Below are 27331 nucleotides of genomic sequence, written 5' to 3'. Positions count from 1 at the left end.
ATACAAGGCAGGATGGATCCATGCTTTCATGTTGTTTACGCCAAATTCTGACCCTACCATCCGAATGTCGCAGCAGAAATCGAGACTCATCAGACCAAGCAACGTTTTTCCAATCTTCTACTGTCCAATTTCGATGAGCTTGTACAAATTGTAGCCTCAGTTTCCTGTTCTTAGCTGAAAGGAGTGGTACCCGGTGTGGTCTTCTGCTGCTGTAGCCCATCTGCCTCAAAGTTCGACGCACTGTGCGTTCAGAGATGCTCTTAGGCCTACCTTGGTTGTAACGGGTGGCGATTTGAGTCACTGTTGCCTTTCTATCAGCTCGAACCAGTCTGCCCATTCTCCTCTGACCTCTGGCATCAACAAGGCATTTCCGCCCACAGAACTGCCGCTCACTGGATTTTTTTTCTTTTTCGGACCATTCTCTGTAAACCCTAGAGATGGTTGTGCGTGAAAATCCCAGTAGATCAGCAGTTTCTGAAATACTCAGACCAGCCCTTCTGGCACCAACAACCATCCCACGTTCAAAGGCACTCAAATCACCTTTCTTCCCCATACTGATGCTCGGTTTGAACTGCAGGAGATTGTCTTGACCATGTCTACATGCCTAAATGCACTGAGTTGCCGCCATGTGATTGGCTGATTAGAAATTAAGTGTTAACAAGAGTTGGACAGGTGTACCTAATAAAGTGGCCGGTGAGTGTATATATATATATATATATATATATATATATATATATATATATATATAAGTCACAAAAATAGGCAGCACTCCATATTCTTAAGGTAATCTGCAGGTCTTTATTGAGCCCACATCTCGTGCAACGTTTCAGCTCTCAACTGAGCCTTTCTCAAGCCAGAGCTTGAGAAAGGCTCAGTTGAGAGCTAAAACGTTGCACGAGATGTGGGCTCAATAAAGACCTGCAGATTACCTTAAGAATATGGAGTGCTGCCTATTTTTGTGACTTATACGGACTGAAAGCAACCAAGGGACGGGTTGCCTTGGGCCTTGCACCCGAAGATAAGTAAAGGATTTGTGCTGTTCCAATTTTTTCTATTATATATATATATATATATATATATATATATATATATATATATATATATATATATATATAGTACAGACCAAAAGTTTGGACACACCTTCTCATTTAAAGATTTTCTGTATTTTCATGACTATGAAAATTGTAAATTCTCCGACTATTGAATGTAGTCATTTTGACTACTGACTTGTTTTCGTTTATTTTTAGAGTTTCATTTATGGTTATTTATTAATATTTTTAATGTATTATTATTGTGAGATCCAACAGTAATGCTTTGGAATGTTTTTTTTCTGATTTTTCATATTTTTCTACAGGAAATAACAAAAGTAAACTAAGTAAAACAATAATAATAAACGTATAATGTTCGTTCATTTTTGACAGGACCTTTAAAAGTCTTGATATTTTAGCTTATTTATACATTTTTTCGCAGAATTATACTGTATGTGAACATGGTTGATCATAAACAAATGAAAAAAAAAACGTAATTTTTATCGTTTTCGCGTCATGAACCATTACATTGCATTATTGCTATATTCATGCATATTGCCCATTTGCAGATAAAAAAAATATTCTTTCTAGCTGTAAACTATAACTAATAACATCAAGCTGTATGCAAATATAGTTTTTCCCCAAAAAAAATTGCTGCTTCACACTATACAGTACAAAATAATTGAATAATATGACAATAAAATGTTGTATCTGCTATATACTTGTATGAGTTTTTTGAGCTCTTATGTCTGCATGTGTTCTCTTTGTCTCTTCAGCTGAACTGAAAATAAACTTACTATCCAGACTACTGTCTACTGCTAGGACCAGAGAAAAACAACACCCTTCTTTAGCATAAGAGCCCACAGTATTACAAACAAGCTCTTTTCAGTTCAGCATTACAGAGTATTCATGAGACAGGGATTGGATTATAACCAAATTGGATTATGTAACCCATGCTTTACACTACACCTCTTCTCTCTGAGGTCAGTGCTATGGTAGGTGACATTGGATAAGGCTACTTTCACACTTGCGTCTTTCAATGCACATCGCAATGCGTCATTTTGGAGAAAAAAACGCATCCTGCAAAGTTGCCCGCATGATGCGTTTTTTCTCCATAGACTTTCATTAGCACCGCATTAGCGGCGCATTGCGACGGATTGCCACACGTCGCATCCATCATGCGACGGATGCGTCGTGTTTTGGCGGACCGTCGGCACCAAAAAACTTTCCATGTAACTTTTTTTGTGCGTCGTGTCCGCCATTTTTGACCACGCAAGTGCGGCTGAAACTCCACCCCCTCCTCCCCGCGACTCACAATGGGCAGCTGATGCGTTGAAAAACTGCATCCGCTGCCCCCGTTGTGATTTTATTTCACAGGATGCGTCGGTACGTCGGCCCCACGCACTGCGACGGGTCCGTACCGACACTAGTGTGAAAGTACCCTAACACAAGGAAAATGTGAAAAGTTGCTATCTGAATTGAACTACATCTATATGAACATCAGGGTAAATAAGATACAGTGAAAAAATTATGCACAAAACTTTACAGCAACATTTAGTGACAAAAGGACAGCAAAATATAGTAGGTAGTCAAAATGACTACCTTTAGTAGTTAAGGTAAATTTTGAAAAAAACGCGCAATTTTTTCACCAAAATTATTTATTGTCACAAAATCTTTTTTTAACATCCTATTTGAGGAAAAGTCACCGAGTCTCAAGCCAGAATTCCGAAAAATGTAGTCACAGAAGAGAAATAAAAAGTGAAAGGAGTCAAAATGACCCCAACATCCTAGCTTAACTAGAGCCTCATAAACCATGTGGTGGCACTGCAGAGAAACTAAATACTTGCTGTTTGGTTACCCCCAAAATGACAATTGATTGCTGGTTGTATTAGTACCTTTCCATCATAAGGGTATAAAAAATGATAGAACAAAGTTAAGCCCTTAAATTTTAAATCTATTAAATATGCATTTGACCTAAAAATCATGAGATTTTTTTTCAACTGTTTATTTTTAAAAAATAAAGGAAATCTATCACCAAATTTGTGCCACATAATTTGGGACAGGCACAATAAAGAAAGAGACCCCTATTTCCAGTGATGTATCACTTAATAGGCTGCTTGCTGTAGTTTTGATAAAGATATTGTTTTGTCAGCAGGAGATTATAACTAGAACAATAGTAAACCTGCTGCCATGTAGTTCTCAATATTTTTAGCCTCTGTATAACCTACCAGTGATTATCAACTTTTTTCCTATGCACAGAGTACACAGAAAGCTGTCAATAAGTGGTATGGGTGGGGTTATACAAAACTCAGCATTCAGTCAACTGCAAGATTTGCAGCAGACAAAACAGGAATTTTATGAAAACTACAGAAAGCAGCCCAATAAATGATACATTGCTATAATAATTGACTATGTGTTAGGTGTCAAGTTCCCGCCACTGCACAGGAGGAATCTCGAACCACCTCCACTGTGTTCTCTCATTCTCCTCCAGCTGCAGTTGAGCTTGCTCAGCAGAGACGTCTGTCCCAGCTCCTGGCTCAGACAGAAACTATCCTTTTGGGTTACTGCTGGCCTTCCAGGTTCAGCCATTATAACCAGTACTGTTCAGCGGCAAGCAGGCGCTCCTGAGACTAAGTCCTGCTTTTCTCCTTCTGAGCATGCCCAAGGGAAGACCTCTCATTGGAGGTTGGGGGTCACACACTCAGGTTCTGTAGCAGCTCCTATTGGTTCACTAGAAAGGTCCTGGAGAACTACAGCTATAAAGTTTTGCATGGCCGCACAGCCATGCTCTATATATAAACCTGTTATCGTGTGTGTGGTTGTATGCCTGTTCTGGTGATTGCTCCTTAATCATTTCCATTCCTAGTGATGTTGAATATTCTAGAATGTTGGAGTTAATTAGCGCCTGACAGGGCTAATCTATACACAAGAGCCTGATCTGTAATGCGTCTATCCAGCAGTAACCGCCAGTGCGGTGCTGTTCCCACTCTGTGTGGCTATCTTCTATTACTCCTGACAATAGGTCAGTGTAGGGTGGGAACTCCTGCTTGATCTCTGCATCTGACCTGGGGTGTCCTCAGGCACGGGCTCAAAAGCCACCGAGGGTCAGAGCGGGATCAATCACCACCAGCATAGTGGGGGTGCATTGCAGGAATCCCACAAGTATTCATTTGCTGCTCCCAGTGACTGTTAACAGGGCACAGCGTTTCCTTGATTCTCTGGGTCTCTGTGAAGCAACAGAGTTCGCTTCTGTACAGACCGGGTGATGGAACCCGGGTCTATTCTGGCATAGTACCATCATATAGTGCCGCCATTACCTAGCAGCAGGTTCCACTCCTGCATGGTGGACCCCGGACTGCGAATGCGCCTTTACTATCGTTATATTTTCTCGGTGCGTTCTGGCAGCCCTAACAGTATACTAGCGCTAGGGTCTAGCTAGTAATGGCGGACAAACAGCAACTGCAGCGGTACATCCAGCAGCTGGAGGGTAGGTTGGTGGCTCTTGAGCGCACAACCTCAGCCATGCATGTCACTGCAGTCGCTGTTCAGGCAGCTAGCGTAGCTGCAGCCAGTTTGTCCACTGCCACCCCTGCTCTGACATTATCCCGTCTCCCATTACCAGACAAGTTTGCTGGTGACAGTAAGCTGTGTCGGCGATTCGTGAGCCAGTGTGCCAGACATCTAGAACTCCTGGCTGCACATTTTCCCATGGAACGGTCTAAAGTGGGGTTTATTATATCTCTTCTGTCGGGCAGGGCGTTGGAGTGGGCAACGCCGCTGTGGGAGCGTGATGATCATGTGGTGCAGAGTGCTCCTCGATTCTTGGACTCTCTGAAACAGGTCTTTATGGGACCTTGTGTCACTCATGATATGGTGCTCCAACTGCTGGCTGTCATGATTCTCAATGGCGAGAGAACATAGCCCAGCATATATGAGAACTAGCTCTTGGAAGATGGAAACTATACTGACCATGAACTAAAACCTGCCGCACAACTAGAAGTAGCCGGGTAGCATGCCTACGTTTATTTTATCCCTAGATGCCCAGCGCCAGCCGGAGAACTAACTAATCCTGGCAGAGGAAAATACAGTCCTGGCTCACCTCTAGAGAAATTTCCCCAAAAGTCAGACAGAGGCCCCCACATATATTGGCGGTGATATAAGACGAAATGACAAACGTAGTATGAAAATAGGTTTAGCAAAATCGAGGTCCGCTTACTAGATAGCAGAAAGACAGAAAGGGCACTTTCATGGTCAGCTGAAAACCCTATCAAAACACCATCCAGAAATTACTTTAAGACTCTAGCATTAACTCATAACACCAGAGTGGCAATTTCCGATCACAAAAGCTTTCCAGACACAGTAACGAAACAGCAGCTGTGAACTGGAACAAAAAGCAAAAACAAACAAGGACAAAAGTCCAACTTAGCTGAGAGTTGTCTGGTAGCAGGAACATGCACAGAAAGGCTTCTGATTACATTGTTGACCGGCATGAAACTGACAGAGGAGCAAGGTTATATAGCGACTCCCACATCCTGATGGGAGCAGGTGAACAGAGGGGATGATGCACACAAGTTCAATTCCACCAGTGGCCACCGGGGGAGCCCAGAATCCAATTTCACAACAGTACCCCCCCCTCAAGGAGGGGGCACCGAACCCTCACCAGAACCACCAGGGCGATCAGAATGAGCCCTATGAAAGGCACGGACAAGATCGGAGGCATGAACATCAGAGGCAGTGACCCAAGAATTATCCTCCTGACCGTATCCCTTCCATTTGACCAGATACTGGAGTTTCCGTCTGGAAACACGAGAGTCTAAGATCTTTTCCACAACGTACTCCAACTCACCCTCAACCAACACCGGAGCAGGAGGCTCAACGGAAGGCACAACCGGTATCTCATACCTGCGCAATAATGACCGATGAAAAACATTATGAATAGAAAAGGATGCAGGGAGGTCCAAACGGAAGGACACAGGGTTAAGAATCTCCAATATCCTGTACGGGCCGATGAACCGAGGCTTAAACTTAGGAGAAGAGACCCTCATAGGGACAAAACGAGAAGACAACCACACCAAGTCCCCAACACAGAGCCGAAGACCAACACGATGACGGCGGTTGGCAAAAAGCTGAGTCTTCTCCTGGGACAACTTCAAATTGTCCACCACCTGCCCCCAAATCTGATGCAACCTCTCCACCACAGCATCCACTCCAGGACAATCCGAAGATTCCACTTGACCGGAGGAAAATCGAGGATGAAACCCCGAATTACAGAAAAACGGGGACACCAAGGTGGCAGAGCTGGCCCGATTATTGAGGGCGAACTCCGCCAAAGGCAAAAAAGCAACCCAATCATCCTGATCCGCAGACACAAAACACCTCAAATATGTCTCCAAGGTCTGATTAGTCCGCTCGGTCTGGCCATTAGTCTGAGGATGGAAAGCAGACGAAAAAGACAAATCTATGCCCATCCTAGCACAGAATGCCCGCCAAAATCTAGACACGAATTGGGTCCCTCTGTCAGAAACGATATTCTCCGGAATACCATGCAAACGAACAACATTTTGAAAAAACAGAGGAACCAACTCGGAAGAAGAAGGCAACTTAGGCAAGGGAACCAGATGGACCATCTTATAGAAACGGTCACACACCACCCAGATGACAGACATCTTCTGAGAAACAGGCAGATCCGAAATAAAATCCATCGAGATGTGCGTCCAAGGTCTCTTCGGGATAGGCAAGGGTAACAACAATCCACTAGCCCGAGAACAACAAGGCTTGGCCCGAGCACAAACGTCACAAGACTGCACAAAGCCTCGCACATCTCGTGACAGGGAAGGCCACCAGAAGGACCTTGCCACCAAATCCCTGGTACCAAAAATTCCAGGATGACCTGCCAACGCAGAAGAATGAACCTCAGAGATGACTCTACTGGTCCAATCATCAGGAACAAACAGTCTACCAGGTGGGCAACGATCAGGTCTATCCGCCTGAAACTCCTGCAAGGCCCGCCGCAGGTCTGGAGAAACGGCAGACAATATCACTCCATCCTTAAGGATACCTGTGGGCTCAGAATTACCAGGGGAGTCAGGCTCAAAACTCCTAGAAAGGGCATCCGCCTTAACATTCTTAGAACCCGGTAGGTATGACACCACAAAATTAAACCGAGAGAAAAACAACGACCAGCGCGCCTGTCTAGGATTCAGGCGCCTGGCAGACTCAAGGTAAATTAAATTTTTGTGGTCAGTCAATACCACCACCTGATGTCTGGCCCCCTCAAGCCAGTGACGCCACTCCTCAAAAGCCCACTTCATGGCCAAAAGCTCCCGATTCCCAATATCATAATTCCGCTCGGCGGGCGAAAATTTACGGGAAAAAAAAGCACAAGGTCTCATCACGGAGCAGTCGGAACTTCTCTGCGACAACACCGCCCCAGCTCCGATTTCAGAAGCGTCGACCTCAACCTGAAAAGGAAGAGCAACATCAGGCTGACGTAACACTGGGGCGGAAGAAAAGCGGCGCTTAAGCTCCCGAAAGGCCTCCACAGCATCAGGGGACCAATCAGCAACATCAGCACCCTTCTTAGTCAAATCAGTCAATGGTTTAACAACATCAGAAAAACCAGCAATAAATCGGCGATAAAAGTTAGCAAAGCCCAAAAATTTCTGCAGACTCTTAAGAGAAGAGGGTTGCATCCAATCACAAATAGCCTGAACCTTGACAGGATCCATCTCGATGGAAGAGGGGGAAAAAATGTATCCCAAGAAGGAAATCTTTTGAACCCCAAAAACGCATTTAGAACCCTTCACACACAAGGAATTAGACCGCAAAACCTGAAAAACCCTCCTGACCTGCTGGACATGAGAGTCCCAGTCATCCGAAAAAATCAGAATATCATCCAGATACACAATCATAAATTTATCCAAATAATCGCGGAAAATGTCATGCATAAAGGACTGGAAGACTGAAGGGGCATTTGAAAGACCAAAAGGCATAACCAAATACTCAAAATGGCCCTCGGGCGTATTAAATGCGGTTTTCCACTCATCCCCTTTGCTTGATTCGCACCAAATTATACGCCCCACGGAGATCAATCTTAGAGAACCACTTGGCCCCCTCTATACGAGCAAACAAATCAGTAAGCAGTGGTAACGGATATTGATATTTAACCGTGATTTTATTCAAAAGTCGATAATCAATACACGGCCTCAAAGAGCCGTCTTTCTTAGACACAAAGAAAAAACCGGCTCCTAAGGGAGATGACGAAGGACGAATATGTCCCTTTTCCAAGGACTCCTTTATATATTCTCGCATAGCAGCATGTTCAGGCACAGACAGATTAAATAAACGACCCTTAGGGTATTTACTACCCGGAATCAAGTCTATGGCACAATCGCACTCCCGGTGCGGAGGTAGTGAACCAAGCTTGGGTTCTTCAAAAACGTCACGAAAGTCAGACAAGAATTCAGGAATCTCAGAGGGAATAGATGATGAAATGGAAACCAAAGGTACGTCCCCATGAGTCCCTTTACATCCCCAGCTTAATACAGACATAGCTTTCCAGTCGAGGACTGGGTTATGAGATTGCAGCCATGTCAATCCTAGCACCAAAACATCATGTAGATTATACAGCACCAGAAAGCGAATAATCTCCTGGTGATCCGGATTAACACGCATAGTCACTTGTGTCCAGTATTGTGGTTTATTACTAGCCAATGGGGTGGAGTCAATCCCTTTCAGAGGTATCGGAGCCTCCAATGGCTCCAAATCATACCCACAGCGTTTGGCAAAGGACCAATCCATAAGACTCAAAGCGGCGCCAGAGTCGACATAGGCGTCCGCGGTAATAGATGATAAAGAACAAATCAGGGTCACAGATAGAATAAACTTAGACTGTAAAGTGCTAATTGAAACAGACTTGTCAGGCTTCTTAGTACGCTTAGAGCATGCTGATATACCATGAGTTGAATCACCACAATAGAAGCACAACCCATTTTTTCGTCTAAAATTCTGCCGCTCGCTTCTGGACAGAATTCTATCACATTGCATATTTTCTGGCGTTTTCTCAGTAGACACCGCCAAATGGTGCACAGGTTTGCGCTCCCGCAGACGCCTATCGATCTGAATAGCCATCGTCATGGACTCATTCAGACCCGCAGGCACAGGGAACCCCACCATAACATCCTTAATGGCATCAGAGAGACCTTCTCTGAAAATCGCCGCCAGGGCGCACTCATTCCACTGAGTAAGCACAGACCATTTGCGGAATTTTTGGCAGTATATTTCAGCTTCATCTTGCCCCTGAGATAGGGACATCAAGGCCTTTTCCGCCTGGAGCTCTAAATGAGGTTCCTCATAAAGCAACCCCAAGGCCAGAAAAAACGCATCCACATTGAGCAACGCAGGATCCCCTGGTGCCAATGCAAAAGCCCAGTCTTGAGGGTCGCCCCGGAGCAAGGAAATTACAATCCTGACCTGCTGTGCAGGGTCTCCGGCAGAGCGAGACCTCAGGGACAAAAACAATTTGCAATTATTTTTAAAATTTTGAAAGTGAGATCTATTCCCTGAGAAGAATTCGGGCAAAGGAATTCTAGGCTCAGACATAGGTGCATAAACAACAAAATCTTGCAAATTTTGTACTTTCGTGGCAAGATTATTCAAACCTGTAGCTACACTCTGAAGATCCATTTCAAACAGGTGAACACAGAGCCATTCAAGGATTAGAAGGAGAGAAAGAGAGGGAGGCTGCAGTATAGGCAGACTAGCAAGTGATTCAATTATGAGCACACTCAGAACTAGAGGGAAAAAAAAAAAAAATTGTAGCAGACTTCTTTTTTCTCTCCTTTCTCAGCAGTAATTTAACCCTTTTTTGGCCGGTCAAACTGTCATGATTCTCAATGGCGAGAGAACATAGCCCAGCATATATGAGAACTAGCTCTTGGAAGATGGAAACTATACTGACCATGAACTAAAACCTGCCGCACAACTAGAAGTAGCCGGGTAGCATGCCTACGTTTTTTTTATCCCTAGATGCCCAGCGCCAGCCGGAGAACTAACTAATCCTGGCAGAGGAAAATACAGTCCTGGCTCACCTCTAGAGAAATTTCCCCAAAAGGCAGACAGAGGCCCCCACATATATTGGCGGTGATATAAGACGAAATGACAAACGTAGTATGAAAATAGGTTTAGCAAAATCAAGGTCCGCTTACTAGATAGCAGAAAGACAGAAAGGGCACTTTCATGGTCAGCTGAAAACCCTATCAAAACACCATCCAGAAATTACTTTAAGACTCTAGCATTAACTCATAACACCAGAGTGGCAATTTCCGATCACAAAAGCTTTCCAGACACAGTAACGAAACAGCAGCTGTGAACTGGAACAAAAAGCAAAAACAAACAAGGACAAAAGTCCAACTTAGCTGAGAGTTGTCTGGTAGCAGGAACATGCACAGAAAGGCTTCTGATTACATTGTTGACCGGCATGAAACTGACAGAGGAGCAAGGTTATATAGCGACTCCCACATCCTGATGGGAGCAGGTGAACAGAGGGGATGATGCACACAAGTTCAATTCCACCAGTGGCCACCGGGGGAGCCTAGAATCCAATTTCACAACAGCTGGCATTGACACAGGGCTCATCCATGGTCAGTCAATTCACCATCCACTTCTGGACTTTGGCGTCTGAGCTGGAGTAGCCAGATAAAATCATTATCCCAGTGTTCTGGAAGGGACTTGATGACCATGTGAAGGACGCCTTGGCCACCAGGGAGATTCCCGCCACACTGGTAGAGCTTATAACTATATCCACCCGCATCCACCTTCATTTTAATGAACAAAGGTTGGAGCGATCCCAGTGTAGGCAGAGGTTCCAGTTTGCTCCTACGTTCGCCAGGCCTCTAGAATCTCCTGTTCAGGCGTTTGAGTCCCAGGAGGCCATGTAGGTATCTCGAGCGTGACCTAATTCCCAGGCCGCTCGAATACCCATGGTCTGTAATGTCTGCCAGCAGTTAGGACATTATGCCAAGAAATGTCCCCAGTGGTCAGGAAATGACCGCGTCTAGTAACCGTAGGAGGAGGTTCACTAGACACAGAGACGTTTTCCTCCAAACTGTCCTTTAAAGGGACAATCACTTTAGGCTCATCCATTCTTACAGTCGAGCTTTGTGTGGATTCAGGGGCGGAGGGGAATTTTATGTCCTCTGCCTTCACCCAACGCCACACAATACCCCTGGTGATGCTCGCCAAGCCGGTGACTGTACGAGAGGTGAATGGGTCGACACTGCCCTCACAAATAACACACCAGACCATCCCATTTACTTTATCTATGTCTCCATCCCATCAGGAGATTATTTCCCATCTTGTCATTCCTGAGGGAATAGACGAGATCCTGCTAGGAATACCCTGGTTACGTTACCACTCCCCTCATATAGAGTGGTCCTCAGGTACCCGCAGATCTTTCTTCTCTCCCCAAGCACTGTTGGTCCTATGCGGACGTGTTCTCCCAGAGTGCTTTGCAGACGCTTTCGCCTCACCGCCCCTATGACTGTCCTATTGATCATTTGCCTGGGGCAGAGCCTCCCCAGGGTCGGGTCTACCCCCTGTCTCTCCCAGAGATGGAGGCAAGAGGGTTCATTAGGAAGTCAGTGTCACCTGCAGGGACGAGGTTCTTCTTTGTGCAGAAGAATGGAGAACTACATCCATGCATAGACTAGAGGGGTCTTAACGCCATCACCTTTAAGAATAAGTACCCTTTGCCCCTGATATTTGAGCTCTTCGATAGGCTACCGGGAGAAAGGGTATTTACTAAACTAGATCTGCGAGGTGCTTACAACCTGATTCGCATCCGTGACGGGGATGTATGGAAGACGGCTTTTAACACCACGGATGGGCACTATGATTACCTGGTGATGCCCTTTGGGCTCTGTAATGCCCCAGCCATTTTCCATGACTTTGTGAATGATATCATCCGGGACTGCAAGGAGAGAATGAGGGTATCCGCCAATGCACATCGGCGCCCTGCTACGACCTTTGCTACTGGCGACTTAGTGTGTCTCTCCATCCATAATATCAGGCTGGGAGTTGAGTCCACTAAGTTTGCACCTCGCTACTTGGGTCCCTTCAAGGTCCTGCAACAGGTTAACCCTGTGGACTACCATCTGGCCCTTCCACCATGCCTAGGTGTGACCGACACCTTTCATGTGTCCCTTCTAAAGCCCGTTCACATGTCCCGGTTTTCTGAGCCATCTGCTGGGACATTAATTTCATCTATGGATGATTATGAGGTGAATGCTATCTTGGGGTATAAGGTGGTACATGGCAAAAAATTATATTTGGTGGATTGGAAGGGTTATGGCCCAGAGGACAGGTCCTGGGAGCCTGCTGAGCACATTCGGGCTCCGCAGCTTATTGCTGCCTTCGAGCGTAGCGAGGTCCAAGGAGGGGGTAATTTAGTTGTCGAGTTCCCACCGCTGCACAGGGGGAATCTCGAACCACCTCTGCTGCAGTCTCTCATTTTCCTCCAGCCGCAGTCGAGCCTGCTCAGCAGAGACGTCTGTCCCAGCTCCTGGCTCAGACAGAAACTGCGCCTTTGGTCACTGCTGGCCTTCCATGTTCAGCCATTATAACCAGTACTGTTCAGCGGCTAGCAGGTGCTCCTGGGACTAAGTTTTGCTTTTCTCCTTCTGAGCATGCCCAAGGGAAGACCTCTCATTGGAGGTTGGGGGTCACACGCTCAGGTCCTGTAGCAGCTCCTATTGGTCCATTAGGAAGGTTCTGGAGAGCTACAGCTATAAAAGATTTGCATGGCTGCACGGCCATGCGCTAGTATAATACTGTTATCATGTGTGGGTGTGGTTGTATGCCTGTTCTGGTGGTTGCTCCTTAATCATTTCCATTCCTAGTGATGTTGAATGCTCGCGAATGTTGGAGTTAACTAGCACCTGACAGGGCTAATCTATACACAAGAGAATGAATTGTAGTGCATCTATCCAGCAGTAACCGCCAGTGTGGTGCTGTTCGCACTCTGTGCAGCTATCTTCTATTACTCCTGACAATCAGTCAGTGTAGGGTGGGAATTCCCACTTGATCTCTGCATCTGACTCAGGGTTTCCTCAGGCGCGGGCTCAAAAGCCACCGAGGGTCAGAGCGGTATCAATCACCAGCATAGTGAGGGTGAATTGCAGGGATCTCACTAGTATTCATTTGCTGCTCCCTGTGACTGCTAACAGGACACAGTGTTTCCTTGATTCCCTGCGTCTCTGTGAAGTAACAGAGTTCTCTCCTGTACAGACCGGGTGACGGAACCCATGTCTATTCTGGCACAGTACCGCCATATAGTGCTGCCATTACCTAGCAGCAAGTTCCACTCCTGCACGGTGGACCCCGGGCTGCTAACACCTTTACTATCGTTATATTTACTCAGTGCGTTCTGCCAGCCCTAACACTATGTCCTTACATCATGATGCTTTCAGATGATGTAGCAAAAATGTTATGACAGATTCTGTTTAAGTGAAGAATGACCCTATGTTTGACTAAGCTCCATTGATATTTTACTGCTATATTAGTTAGGTTGCATATTTATTTCTTATAATATATAAATGAAAAAAATAAAATTCTGTTTTATTCTGTCACATCCTCACTCATTAAATTCCATGTTGAATAGAACTGATCGAAATGTGTCATCTGTGAAAGAGAGTTGAGATCAAAAGATAATATGCAGCTGCATCAATCACAAAACAACATAACTTTTTAAAGACTCATGGAAAATTGCCTCAACATTTTTAACATGTGCTAAAAGTGACTAAAGAAATAAAAGATTATATCACACAGCACAAAATGGTAAAATATAAAATTTAAAAAAATCGATTTGCTGTTTTATCAGGAATATTTCTCAGTTTGTTTCATGTCTAGTTTGGAAGCCATATATTGCATTCTTGCTTTTTGGTTTTAAATATTTTTGTAAACCGCAATTTAGCAATTTTGAGAAAAAATAAATGGAGCACAATCTTTATGAGGTTTTTGCGGCTAAACTTAGCATTCTGCAGTTAATTTAAAAGTGTTTTATATGAACACTGTCAGAATTCCCCTCTGTTGTCTACTCGAGTAGTTATCAAATTAATGGACAAATGTGATTTGTATATTGAATTTTACCTTCTGGCTAGAACTTTTCCTTCTTCTGTCATTGTTTAATTAATATTATCTTAATTTTTAATATTTTATGGAGAAAAGTCAGTATCCTCAGAAAATCATTTCAATAAGTAATACATGTAAATGAAGTCTTAATCTTAACAGAAATAACCTGATTTATGAATATTAATTTATTTGTGACAGTAATTTATCTCCATTGTTCCCTCTAAAGTGAATGCCGTGGAAAGTTAGCAAAAAAACAACTTTACAATGAGGTGTAACAAGCCTAATGTTGGCCAAACATGCTGACGTCAACTATTTCGGATGACTGTCTACTGTTACCAATAATCAGGGAAGAAGTCCAATTTCAAACTGCTTATTCCTTTGCTCTTTCAAAGATAAGTCACCAACAGAGATGTTTGTTGGTTGCTTTTTCAAAGAGAATGGCCAAGCAAGCACTCCTGTGTATGGATGAGACAGCAAGATGGCATTTGGCCAAATAATTGGTCAAAGTATCTTTCAGCAGATAGCCATCCAATATATATAGCTAGTTTAGGAACTATATCTACCAGTACGGTTGGCAATGTTTAGCTCATTATTTTCTGACTGCTCAGCTTAGAGAGAGAGATTAATTTGACAAAATTTGAATTTACCATATTGAGCAGATTTTACCTTGAAATTTTCAATGAACTCCAGGCCTGCCTGCGGTCTAATGCCCCAGCCTACAGTGAACACCAAGCTGGAAATACGGTGCAGCAGATGACAAGATAGATGACATTCCATGAACTTCCATTAGTCCTTGTCCACTGTCCAATACTCTGCACTTCTGTTGTATCACATCTCTATGCCAGTGTTCACTCTGGGCCTGTGTTTCTGCTGTGAGTAGGCCCTGGAGCTTGTGCAGTGGTCTTCGGTGCATGCTCTTGGCAGAATACCTGGTCTTGAGTGTACAAAGGTCTTGGTTGTGGGGGCAGCTTGAAAGGTGATCTGTGTGATGAGTCTCTTTGTGTTAATCATTTGCTGGCCCTCTACAGCTCAGCAAGATGGCAGCCAAGGACAGATGACATTCTCCTTAGTCTGCAAAAATCCTTTAAACTAAAACCACAAAAAGGAGAAATGATAATCTTTTGTTTCACATGTATGAGAATGCTGTAACAAGGGAGGCAGAGCCAAAGTTACTAAGTATTTGAGCAGTAGTATTAATAGAAAAACAATAGAAAAACAACGCACCAAAATTTAAAGAGAAAGAAAATATGAATTAAATGAAGCTTAAAAACATATGTTAGATACAGCTGTTGTACCTTAGATATAAATCTACAAATGCATAAAGATTGATTACAATAAAGGCACAGTTTTGTTAATACTTGAATCCTGAAGTTCTGCTGTTTTTTGCATTATATGTACATATCGATTTGATTGCAGTCCTTGAATTTGCATTCTTTGCTACCACAGTACTGCTTCCATTTTTCATTACCTATGTGTATATAAATAAACAAACTGTATTTTGTGGACTATAAGATGCAATTTTTTCCCCAAAATTTGGGAGAAAAATGCAGGTGCATATAATAGTCCGCAAATTGCTTATGGGGAAGGTGTGACAGCGATGGAAGGGGTCACAGGAGGCAGGGTCACTGCTACAGAAAGCCATCGGTGGCAAAATTGGGACAATGCTGCGTGTCCTGGGTTTTTAGGAGGGGGAGTCTTGGCGGTGGGCTTCAGAAATATGGTCGCCGGAGGTGGCACATGCACCAATTTAGATTTGAGCTTTATGATGAGCAGATATCTCAATCTGCGCATGAGCCACCTCCAAAGGTCATTTTCCTGAAGCCCGCTGATGGGAGAGCAATGTGCAGAACAGGGACTCCCCTCCTGCCTGCACTGTTGATATTTTTTTTAAGCCTGCCGCAGGAATAACCCCTCGCCCAGCTCAGGGCCCACTGCATTGCCCCACTCCTGCCACTGATGGCTTCCTGAAGTTGTGGCCCTGCCTCCAGTGACCATGATTCACTGCCGCTGTCCTGATAAGCTAAATTTGGACCATAAGAAAGACTACCATTTAAAACAATGAACTTCTTTTTTACTCTTATATTCCTCAAAATTTGGGGCACATCTTATGGTCTCATGCATTTTATAGTTCTCAAAACACGGTGTGTCTTTATATATATATATATATATATATATATATATATATATATATATATATATATATATATACACAGTACAGACCAAAAGTTTGGACACACCTTCTCATTTAAAGATTTTTCTGTATTTTCATGACTATTGAAATTGTACATTCACACTGAAGGCATCAAAACTATGAATTAACACATGTGGAATTATATACTTAACAAAAAAGTGTGAAACAACTGAAATTATGTCTTATATTCTAGGTTCTTCAAAGTAGCCACCTTTTGCTTTGATGACTTCTTTGCACACTCTTGGCATTCTCTTGATGAGCTTCAAGAGGTAGTCACTGGGAATGGTCTTCCACCAATCTTGAAGAAGTTCCCAGAGATGCTTAGCACTTGTTGGCCCTTTTGCCTTCACTCTGCGGTCCAGCTCACCCCAAACCATCTCGATTGGGTTCAGGTCTAGTGACTGTGGAGGCCAGGTCTTCTGGCGTAGCACCCCATCACTCTGCTTCTTGGTCAAATAGCCCTTACACAGCCTGGAGGTGTATTTAGGGTCATTGTCCTGTTGAAAAATAAATGATGGTCCAACTAAACGTAAACCGGATAGAATAGCATGCCGCTGAAAGATGCTGTGGTAGCCATGCTGGTTCAGTATGCCTTCAATTTTGAAGAAATCCCCAACAGTGTCACCAGCAAAGCACCCCCACACATCACACCTCCTCCTCCATGCTTCACGGTGGGAACTAGCCATGTAGAGTCCATCCGTTCACCTTTTCTGCATCGCACAAAGACACGGTAGTTGGAACCAAAGATCTCAAATTTGGACTAATCAGACCAAAGCACAGATTTCCACTGGTCTACTGTCCATTCCTTGTGTTCTTTAGCCCAAACAAGTCTCTTCTGCTTGTTGTCTGTTCTTAGCAGTGGTTTCCTAGCAGCTATTTTACCATGAAGGCCTGCTGCACAAAGTCTCCTCTTAACAGTTAATGTAGAGATGCGTCTGCTGCTAGAACTCTGTGTGGCATTGTCCTGGTCTCTAATCTGAGCTGCTTTTAACCTGTGATTTCTGAGGCTGGTGACTCGGATAAACTTATCCTCAGAAGCAGAGGTGACTCTTGGTCTTTCTTTCCTGGGGCGGTCCTCATGTGAGCCAGAGTCTTTGTAGTGCTTGATGGTTTTTGCCACTGCACTTGGGGACACTTTCAAAGTTTTCCCAATTTTTCAGACTGACTGACCTTCATTTCTTAAAGTAATGATGGCCACTCGTTTTTCTTTACTTAGCTGCTTTTTTCTTGCCATAATACAAATTCTAACAGTCTATTCAGTAGGACTATCAGCTGTCTATCCACCAGACTTCTGCACAACACAACTGATGGTCACAACCCCATTTATAAGGCAAGAAATTCCACTTATTAAACTTGGCACACCTGTGAAGTGAAAACCATTCCCGTTGACTACCTCTTGAAGCTCATCAAGAGAATGCCAAGAGTGTGGAAAGCAGCCATCAAATCAAAAGGTGGCTACTTTGAAGAACCTACAGTAGAATATAAGACATAATTTCAGTTTTTTCACACTTTTTTGTTAAGTATATAACTCCACATGTGTTAATTCATAGTTTTGATGCCTTCAGTGTGAATGTACAATTTTCATAGTCATGAAAATACAGAAACATCTTTAAATGAGAAGGTATGTCCAAACTTTTGGTCTGCAGTGTATATATATACAGCTGTGTATACATAAATGTATATACATTATCAAGAGATATATTTGAACTTAAGCATAAATTTGTCTGCGGAGGACCAATACTATGGAGAATGATGAGTTGAAAATGTATGAATTACCTAAACTGGAAATGGAAATGCTTGTGTTCACTTTAAAACCTTTGATTTCTTGTCATATTGCATGCAAGACAAATTGAGTATATACTACAATACCAATGGTTAATTTCTGTTGTATTGTAAGTTATATTGCTTTCATGAGAATGAAAACTGACATGTTTTGCCTAAAATAAGCTTTGCCACAGGCAGCCAGGAGAAGTAGTTAATCATGGTGGTTTGAATTGTAGTACACTGGAGAATATTGCAAAAAAAGATAGAATATTGAAAGCTAATGTACAGATTGTGTACTATAGTTTATCGAATAAAGGATTTATAATAATTAGTTCTTGCTACAGTGCCTTGAAAAATTGTTTGTACCCCATTAGCTTTTTCACATTTTTTCATGTTACATCTACAAACTTAAAACATTTTTGGTAGGATTTTATTTGATATACCAACACAAATTAACATGTATTTCTGAAGTGTAAAGCAAATGTGACCAAGATTTTCAATATGCAAATTGCCTCTTCTGAGAAAAAGACTTCACTCTATAGCGCCACCTGTTGGAAGTAGCGATCCTACAAGTCACAATCAACCCTCTAACGAGTCGTGCAATATGACTTAGGATAAAAGCCAAATCAGTATCTCAATTCGCAGACACGGTGTTTCGGGCTGTTGGCCCTCGTCAGTGCGAAGCATGAGAACTGATTTGGCTAGGTGAGAGGATCTAGACTGGGATCTAAGGGGTATTGTTTCTCCTTATGGAGAGTGACATACCATCTCTGGCTTGTCAAGGTAAGGAGGCTTATATGCCGTACAATGCTCCTCTGGGAAATTAAATATGCAAATTGCCTCTTCTGAGAAAAAGAGGACTTAACTCTATAGCGCCACCTGTTGGAAGTAGCAATCCTACAAGTCACAATCAACCCTCTAACGAGTCGTGAAATATGACTTAGGATAAAAGCCAAATCAGTATCTCAATTTGCAGACACGGTGTTTCGGGCTGTTGGCCCTCGTCAGTGCGAAGCATGAGAACTGATTTGGCTAGGTGAGAGGCCCTGGACTGGGGTCTAAGGGGTATCGTTTCTCCTTATGGAGAGTGACATACCATCTCTGGCTTGTCAAGGTAAGGAGGCTTATTTGCCATACAATGCTCCTCTGGGTAATTAAATATGCAAATTGCCTCTTCTGAGAAAAAGAGGACTTAAATCTATAGCGCCACCTGTTGGAAGTAGCGATCCTACAAGTCACAATCAACCCTCTAACGAGTCTAGCAATATGACTTAAGATAAAAGCCAAATCAGTATCTCAATTCGCAGACACGGTGTTTTGGGCTGTTGGCCCTCGTCAGTGCGAAGCATGAGAACTGATTTGGCTAGGTGAGAGGCTCTGGACTGGGGTCTAAGGGGTATCGTTTCTCCTTATGGAGAGTGACATACCATCTCTGGCTTGTCAAGGTAAGGAGGCTTATTTGCCGTACAATGCTCCTCTGGGAAATTAAATATGCAAGTTGCCTCTTCTGAGAAAAAGAGGACTTAACTCTATAGCGCCACCTGTTGGAAGTAGCGATCCTACAAGTCACAATCAACCCTCTAACGAGTCGTGCAATATGACTTAGGATAAAAGCCAAATCAGTATCTCAATTCGCAGACACGGTGTTTCGAGCTGTTGGCCCTCGTCAGTGCGAAGCATGAGAACTGACTTGGCTAGGTGAGAGGCTCTGGACTGGGATCTAAGGGGTATCGTTTCTCCTTATGGAGAGTGACATACCATCTCTGGCTTGTCAAGGTAAGGAGGCTTATTTGCCGTAAAATGCTCCTCTGGGAAATTAAATATGCAAATTGCCTCTTCGGAGAAAAAGAGGACTTAACTCTATAGCGCCACCTGTTGGAAGTAGCGATCCTTCAAGTCACAATCAACCCTCTAACAAGTCGTGCAATATGACTTAGGATAAAAGCCAAATAAGTATCTCAATTCGCAGACACGGTGTTTCGGGCTGTTGGCTGTTGTGAATTTGCTTTTTGCTCCCTCTAGTGGTTACTAGTTTTTTGACTCTGGTTTTTCTGTCATTCCTTTTATCCGCTCCTGGGTCGTTAGTTAGGGGTGTTGCTATATAAGCTCCCTGGACCTTCAGTTCAATGCCTGGCAACGTAGTTATCAGAGCTAGTCTGCTGTGCTCTTGTCTACTGATCCTGGTTCCAGTTATATCAGCTAAGTCTGCCTTTTGCTTTTTGCTATTTGTTTTGGTTTTGTATTTTTGTCCAGCTTGTTCCTAATCTATATCCTGATCTTTGCTGGAAGCTCTAGGGGGCTGGTGTTCTCCCCCCGGACCGTTAGACGGTTCGGGGGTTCTTGAATTTCCAGTGTGGATTTTGATAGGGTTTTTGTTGACCATATAAGTTACCTTTCTTTATTCTGCTATCAGTAAGCGGGCCTCTCTGTGCTAAACCTGATTCATTTCTGTGTTTGTCATTTCCTCTTACCTCACCGTCATTATTTGTGGGGGGCTTCTATCCAGCTTTGGGGTCCCCTTCTCTGGAGGCAAGAAAGGTCTTTGTTTTCCTCTACTAGGGGTAGCTAGATTCTCCGGCTGGCGCGTGTCATCTAGAATCAACGTAGGAATGATCCCCGGCTACTTCTAGTGTTGGCGTTAGGAGTAGATATATGGTCAACCCAGTTACCACTGCCCTATGAGCTGGATTTTTGTATTCTGCAGACTTCCACGTTCCTCTGAGACCCTCGCCATTGGGGTCATAACAGTTTGCCAGGCCTGTATTAAATGTTTAATGCATTGCAGAAGAGGGATTATAAGAAAGAAGATTCTGAGTTTTTTTTTTTTTTTTCTTCTTCCCCTTTACCTCAGAGTGGCTATGCTTGCTGCAGACATGAATGTCCAGACCTTGATTACAAGTGTGGACCAGCTGGCTACTCGTGTGCAGGGCATACAAGACTATGTTATCAGAAATCCTAGGTCAGAACCTAAAATACCGATTCCTGAACTGTTTTCCGGAGACAGGTTTAAGTTTAGGAATTTCGTGAATAATTGTAAATTGTTTTTGTCCCTGAGACCCTGTTCATCTGGAGATTCTGCTCAGCAAGTAAAAATTGTTATTTCGTTCTTACGAGGCGACCCTCAGGATTGGGCTTTTTCGCTGGCGCCAGGAGATCCGGCATTGGCTGATCTTGATGCGTTTTTTCTGGCGCTCGGTTTACTTTATGAGGAACCCAATCTTGAGATTCAGGCAGAAAAGGCCTTGCTGGCTATGTCTCAGGGGAAGGACGAGGCTGAAGTGTATTGCCAAAAATTTCGGAAATGGTCCGTGCTGACACATTGGAACGAGTGTGCACTGGCCGCTAATTTTAGAAATGGCCTTTCTGAAGCCATTAAGAATGTTATGGTGGGTTTTCCCATTCCCACAGGTCTGAATGATACTATGGCACTGGCTATTCAAATTGACCGGCGGTTGCGGGAGCGCAAAACCGCAAATTCCCTCATGGTGTTGTCTGAACAGACACCTGATTTAATGCAATGTGATAGAATCCTGACTAGAAATGAGCGGAAAATTCATAGACGCCGGAATGGCTTGTGCTACTACTGTGGTGATTCTACACATGTTATCTCAGCATGCTCTAAACGTATAGCTAAGGTTGTTAGTCCTGTCACCGTTGGTAATTTGCAACCTAAATTTATTCTGTCTGTAACTTTGATTTGCTCACTGTCATCTTATCCTGTCATGGCGTTTGTAGATTCAGGTGCTGCCCTGAGTCTCATGGATCTCTCATTTGCTAAGCGCTGTGGTTTTACTCTTGAACCATTAGAAAATCCTATTCCTCTTAGGGGTATTGATGCTACACCATTGGCAGCAAATAAACCGCAGTATTGGACACAGGTTACCATGTGCATGACTCCTGAACACCGCGAGGTGATACGTTTCCTGGTTTTACATAAAATGCATGATTTGGTTGTTTTAGGGCTGCCATGGTTACAGACCCATAATCCAGTCCTGGACTGGAAGGCTATGTCAGTCTCAAGTTGGGGCTGTCGTGGTATTCATGGGGATTCCCTGCCTGTGTCTATTGCTTCTTCTACGCCTTCGGAAGTTCCGGAGTATTTGTCTGATTATCAGGATGTCTTCAGTGAGTCTGAGTCCAGTGCACTGCCTCCTCATAGGGACTGTGACTGTGCTATAGATTTGATCCCAGGCAGTAAGTTTCCTAAGGGAAGACTGTTTAATCTGTCGGTACCTGAACATACCGCTATGCGTTCATATATCAAGGAGTCTCTGGAGAAAGGACACATTCGTCCGTCTTCTTCCCCTCTTGGTGCGGGATTCTTTTTTGTGGCAAAAAAGGACGGATCTTTGAGACCTTGTATTGATTATCGGCTTTTAAATAAGATCACTGTCAAATTTCAGTATCCTTTACCGCTGTTGTCTGACTTGTTTGCCCGGATTAAGGGTGCCAAGTGGTTCACCAAGATAGACCTTCGTGGTGCGTACAACCTTGTGCGCATTAAGCAAGGGGATGAATGGAAAACCGCATTCAATACGCCCGAAGGTCATTTTGAGTACTTGGTGATGCCTTTTGGGCTCTCCAATGCGCCTTCAGTTTTTCAGTCCTTTATGCATGACATTTTCCGGAAGTATCTGGATAAATTTTTGATTGTTTATCTGGATGATATTTTGGTTTTTTCTGATAATTGGGATTCGCATGTGGAGCAGGTCAGGTTGGTCTTTAAAATTTTGCGTGAAAATTCTTTGTTTGTCAAGGGCTCAAAGTGTCTCTTTGGTGTACAGAAGGTTCCCTTTTTAGGGTTCATTTTTTCCCCTTCTGCTGTGGAGATGGACCCAGTCAAGGTCCGAGCTATTCTTGATTGGACTCAGCCCTCGTCAGTTAAGAGTCTTCAGAAGTTCTTGGGCTTCGCTAACTTCTACCGTCGTTTTATTGCTAATTTTTCTAGCATTGTGAAACCTTTGACGGATATGACCAAGAAGGGCTCCGATGTAGCTAACTGGGCTCCTGCTGCCGTGGAGGCTTTCCAGGAGTTGAAACGCCGGTTTACTTCGGCGCCTGTTTTGTGCCAGCCTGACGTCTCACTTCCCTTTCAGGTTGAGGTGGATGCTTCGGAGATTGGGGCAGGGGCCGTTTTGTCGCAGAGAGGCCCTGGTTGCTCTGTTATGAAACCTTGTGCCTTTTTCTCTAGGAAGTTTTCGCCTGCCGAGCGAAATTATGATGTGGGCAATCGGGAGTTGTTGGCCATGAAATGGGCATTTGAGGAGTGGCGTCATTGGCTCGAGGGTGCTAAGCATCGTGTGCTGGTCTTGACTGATCACAAAAATCTGATGTATCTCGAGTCTGCTAAACGCCTTAATCCGAGACAGGCCCGCTGGTCATTGTTTTTCTCCCGCTTTGATTTTGTTGTCTCGTATTTACCAGGTTCAAAGAATGTGAAGGCCGATGCTCTTTCTAGGAGCTTTGTGCCTGATGCTCCTGGAGTCGCTGATCCTGTTGGTATTCTTAAAGATGGAGTTATCTTGTCAGCTATTTCTCCGGATCTGCGACGTGTGTTGCAGAGATTTCAGGCTGATAGGCCTGAGTCTTGTCCACCTGACAGACTGTTTGTCCCGGATAAATGGACCAGCAGAGTCATTTCCGAGGTTCATTCCTCGGTGTTGGCAGGTCACCCGGGAATTTTTGGCACCAGAGATCTGGTGGCCAGGTCCTTTTGGTGGCCTTCCTTGTCAAGGGATGTGCGGTCATTTGTGCAGTCCTGTGGGACTTGTGCTCGAGCTAAGCCTTGCTGTTCTCGTGCCAGCGGTTTGCTCTTGCCCTTGCCTGTCCCGAAGAGACCTTGGACACATATCTCCATGGATTTCATTTCTGATCTTCCGCTATCTCAGGGCATGTCCGTTATCTGGGTGATATGTGATCGCTTCTCCAAGATGGTCCATTTGGTTCCTTTGCCTAAGCTGCCTTCCTCTTCCGATCTGGTTCCTGTGTTTTTCCAGAACGTGGTTCGTTTGCACGGCATCCCTGAGAATATTGTGTCAGACAGAGGATCCCAGTTCGTTTCCAGGTTCTGGCGATCCTTTTGTAGTAGGATGGGCATTGATTTGTCGTTTTCGTCTGCTTTCCATCCTCAGACTAATGGACAGACGGAGCGAACCAATCAGACTTTGGAGGCTTATTTGAGGTGTTTTGTCTCTGCTGATCAGGACGATTGGGTGACATTCTTGCCGTTGGCTGAGTTTGCCCTTAATAATCGGGCTAGTTCCGCCACCTTGGTTTCGCCTTTTTTCTGCAACTCTGGTTTCCATCCTCGCTTTTCTTCGGGTCATGTGGAGCCTTCTGACTGTCCTGGGGTGGATTCTGTGGTGGATAGGTTGCAGCAGATCTGGAATCATGTGGTGGACAACTTGAAGTTGTCACAGGAGAAGGCTCAGCGCTTTGCCAACCGCCGCCGCGGTGTGGGTCCCCGACTACGCGTTGGGGATTTGGTATGGCTTTCTTCCCACTTTGTTCTTATGAAGGTCTCCTCTCCCAAATTTAAACCTCGTTTTATTGGGCCTTACAAGATATTGGAAATCCTTAATCCTGTATCTTTTCGTCTGGATCTTCCTGTGTCGTTTGCTATTCACAATGTATTTCATAGGTCCTTGTTGCGGCGGTACATTGTGCCTGTAGTTCCTTCTGCTGAGCCTCCTGCTCCGGTGTTGGTTGAGGGCGAGTTGGAGTACGTGGTGGAGAAGATCTTGGATTCTCGCCTCTCCAGGCGGAGGCTTCAGTACCTGGTCAAGTGGAAGGGCTATGGTCAGGAGGATAATTCCTGGGTGGTCGCCTCTGATGTTCATGCGGCCGATTTAGTTCGTGCCTTTCATGCCGCTCATCCTGATCGCCCTGGTGGTCGTGGTGAGGGTTCGGTGACCCCTCACTAAGGGGGGGGTACTGTTGTGAATTTGCTTTTTGCTCCCTCTAGTGGTTACTAGTTTTTTGACTCTGGTTTTTCTGTCATTCCTTTTATCCGCACCTGGGTCGTTAGTTAGGGGTGTTGCTATATAAGCTCCCTGGACCTTCAGTTCAATGCCTGGCAACGTAGTTATCAGAGCTAGTCTGCTGTGCTCTTGTCTACTGATCCTGGTTCCAGTTATATCAGCTAAGTCTGCCTTTTGCTTTTTGCTATTTGTTTTGGTTTTGTATTTTTGTCCAGCTTGTTCCTAATCTATATCCTGATCTTTGCTGGAAGCTCTAGGTGGCTGGTGTTCTCCCCCCGGACCGTTAGACGGTTCGGGGGTTCTTGAATTTCCAGTGTGGATTTTGATAGGGTTTTTGTTGACCATATAAGTTACCTTTCTTTATTCTGCTATCAGTAAGCGGGCCTCTCTGTGCTAAACCTGATTCATTTCTGTGTTTGTCATTTCCTCTTACCTCTCCGTCATTATTTGTGGGGGGCTTCTATCCAGCTTTGGGGTCCCCTTCTCTGGAGGCAAGAAAGGTCTTTGTTTTCCTCTACTAGGGGTAGCTAGATTCTCCGGCTGGCGCGTGTCATCTAGAATCAACGTAGGAATGATCCCCGGCTACTTCTAGTGTTGGCGTTAGGAGTAGATATATGGTCAACCCAGTTACCACTGCCCTATGAGCTGGATTTTTGTATTCTGCAGACTTCCACGTTCCTCTGAGACCCTCGCCATTGGGGTCATAACAGTTGGCCCTCGTCAGTGCGAAGCATGAGAACTGATTTGGCTAGGTGAGAGGCTCTGGACTGGGGTCTAAGGGGTATCGTTTCTCCTTATGGAGAGTGACATACCATCTCTGGCTTGTCAAGGTAAGGAGGCTTATTTGCCGTACAATGCTCCTCTGGGTAATTAAATATGCAAATTGCCTCTTCTGAGAAAAAGAGGACTTAAATCTATAGCGCCACCTGTTGGAAGTAGCGATCCTACAAGTCACAATCAACCCTCTAACGAGTCTAGCAATATGACTTAAGATAAAAGCCAAATCAGTATCTCAATTCGCAGACACGGTGTTTTGGGCTGTTGGCCCTCGTCAGTGGGAAGCATGAGAACTGATTTGGCTAGGTGAGAGGCTCTGGACTGGGTTCTAAAGGGTTTTGTTTCTCCTTATGGAGAGTGACATACCATCTCTGGCTTGTCAAGGTAAGGAGGCTTATATGCCGTACAATGCTCCTCTGGGAAATTAAATATGCAAATTGCCTCTTCTGAGAAAAAGAGGACTTAACTCTATAGCGCCACCTGTTGGAAGTAGCAATCCTACAAGTCACAATCAACCCTCTAACGAGTAGTGAGATATGACTTAGGATAAAAGCCAAATCAGTATCTCAATTCGCAGACACGGTGTTTCGGGCTGTTGGCCCTCGTCAGTGCAAAGCATGAGAACTGATTTGGCTAGGTGAGAGGCCCTGGGCTGGGGTCTAAGGGGTATTGGTTCTCCTTATGGAGAGTGACATACCATTTCTGGCTTGTCAAGGTAAGGAGGCTTATTTGCCGTACAATGCTCCTCTGGGTAATTAAATATGCAAATTGCCTCTTCTGAGAAAAAGAGGACTTAAATCTATAGCGCCACCTGTTGGAAGTAGCGATCCTACAAGTCACAATCAACCCTCTAACGAGTCGTGCAATATGACTTAGGATAAAAGCCAAATCAGTATCTCAATTCGCAGACACGGTGTTTCGGGCTGTTGGCCCTCGTCAGTGCGAAGCATGAGAACTGATTTGGCTAGGTGAGAGGCTCTGGACTGGGGTCTAAGGGGTATCGTTTCTCCTTATGGAGAGTGACATACCATCTCTGGCTTGTCAAGGTAAGGAGGCTTATTTGCCGTACAATGCTCCTCTGGGAAATTAAATATGCAAATTGCCTCTTCTTAGAAAAAGAGGCTTAACTCTATAGCGCCACCTGTTGGAAGTAGCAATCCTACAAGTCACAATCAACCCTCTAACGAGTCGTGCAATATGACTTAGGATAAAAGCCAAATCAGTATCTTAATTCGCAGACACGGTGTTTCGGGCTGTTGGCCCTCGTCAGTGCAAAGTTTTTCAAATATTTTAATAAATATAATTTGGAAAATTGTGACTTACATTTGTATTCAATCCCCTGAGTCAATATTTTGTAGGACCAACTTTCACTTCAATTACTGCTGCAAATCTTTTGTGGTATGTCTGTACAGTGGCATGTTAAAGTTTGGACACTCCTGGTCAAAATTACTGTTATTTTGAAC

At 44.3% G+C, this 27331-nt stretch overlaps 1 protein-coding gene across 3 annotated transcripts in view; it reads left to right on the top strand.

Moving 5' to 3' along the window:
• Positions 1–27331, top strand: part of LOC143782354 (cadherin-10-like) — a 1064733-nt gene that overhangs the window by 298535 nt on the left and 738867 nt on the right. The window lies entirely within an intron of this gene.

This window comes from Ranitomeya variabilis, chromosome 6, assembly GCF_051348905.1.
Source record: "Ranitomeya variabilis isolate aRanVar5 chromosome 6, aRanVar5.hap1, whole genome shotgun sequence".
NCBI classification, from domain to species: domain Eukaryota; kingdom Metazoa; phylum Chordata; class Amphibia; order Anura; family Dendrobatidae; genus Ranitomeya; species Ranitomeya variabilis.
This window is presented reverse-complemented; position numbering and strand designations above follow the sequence as displayed.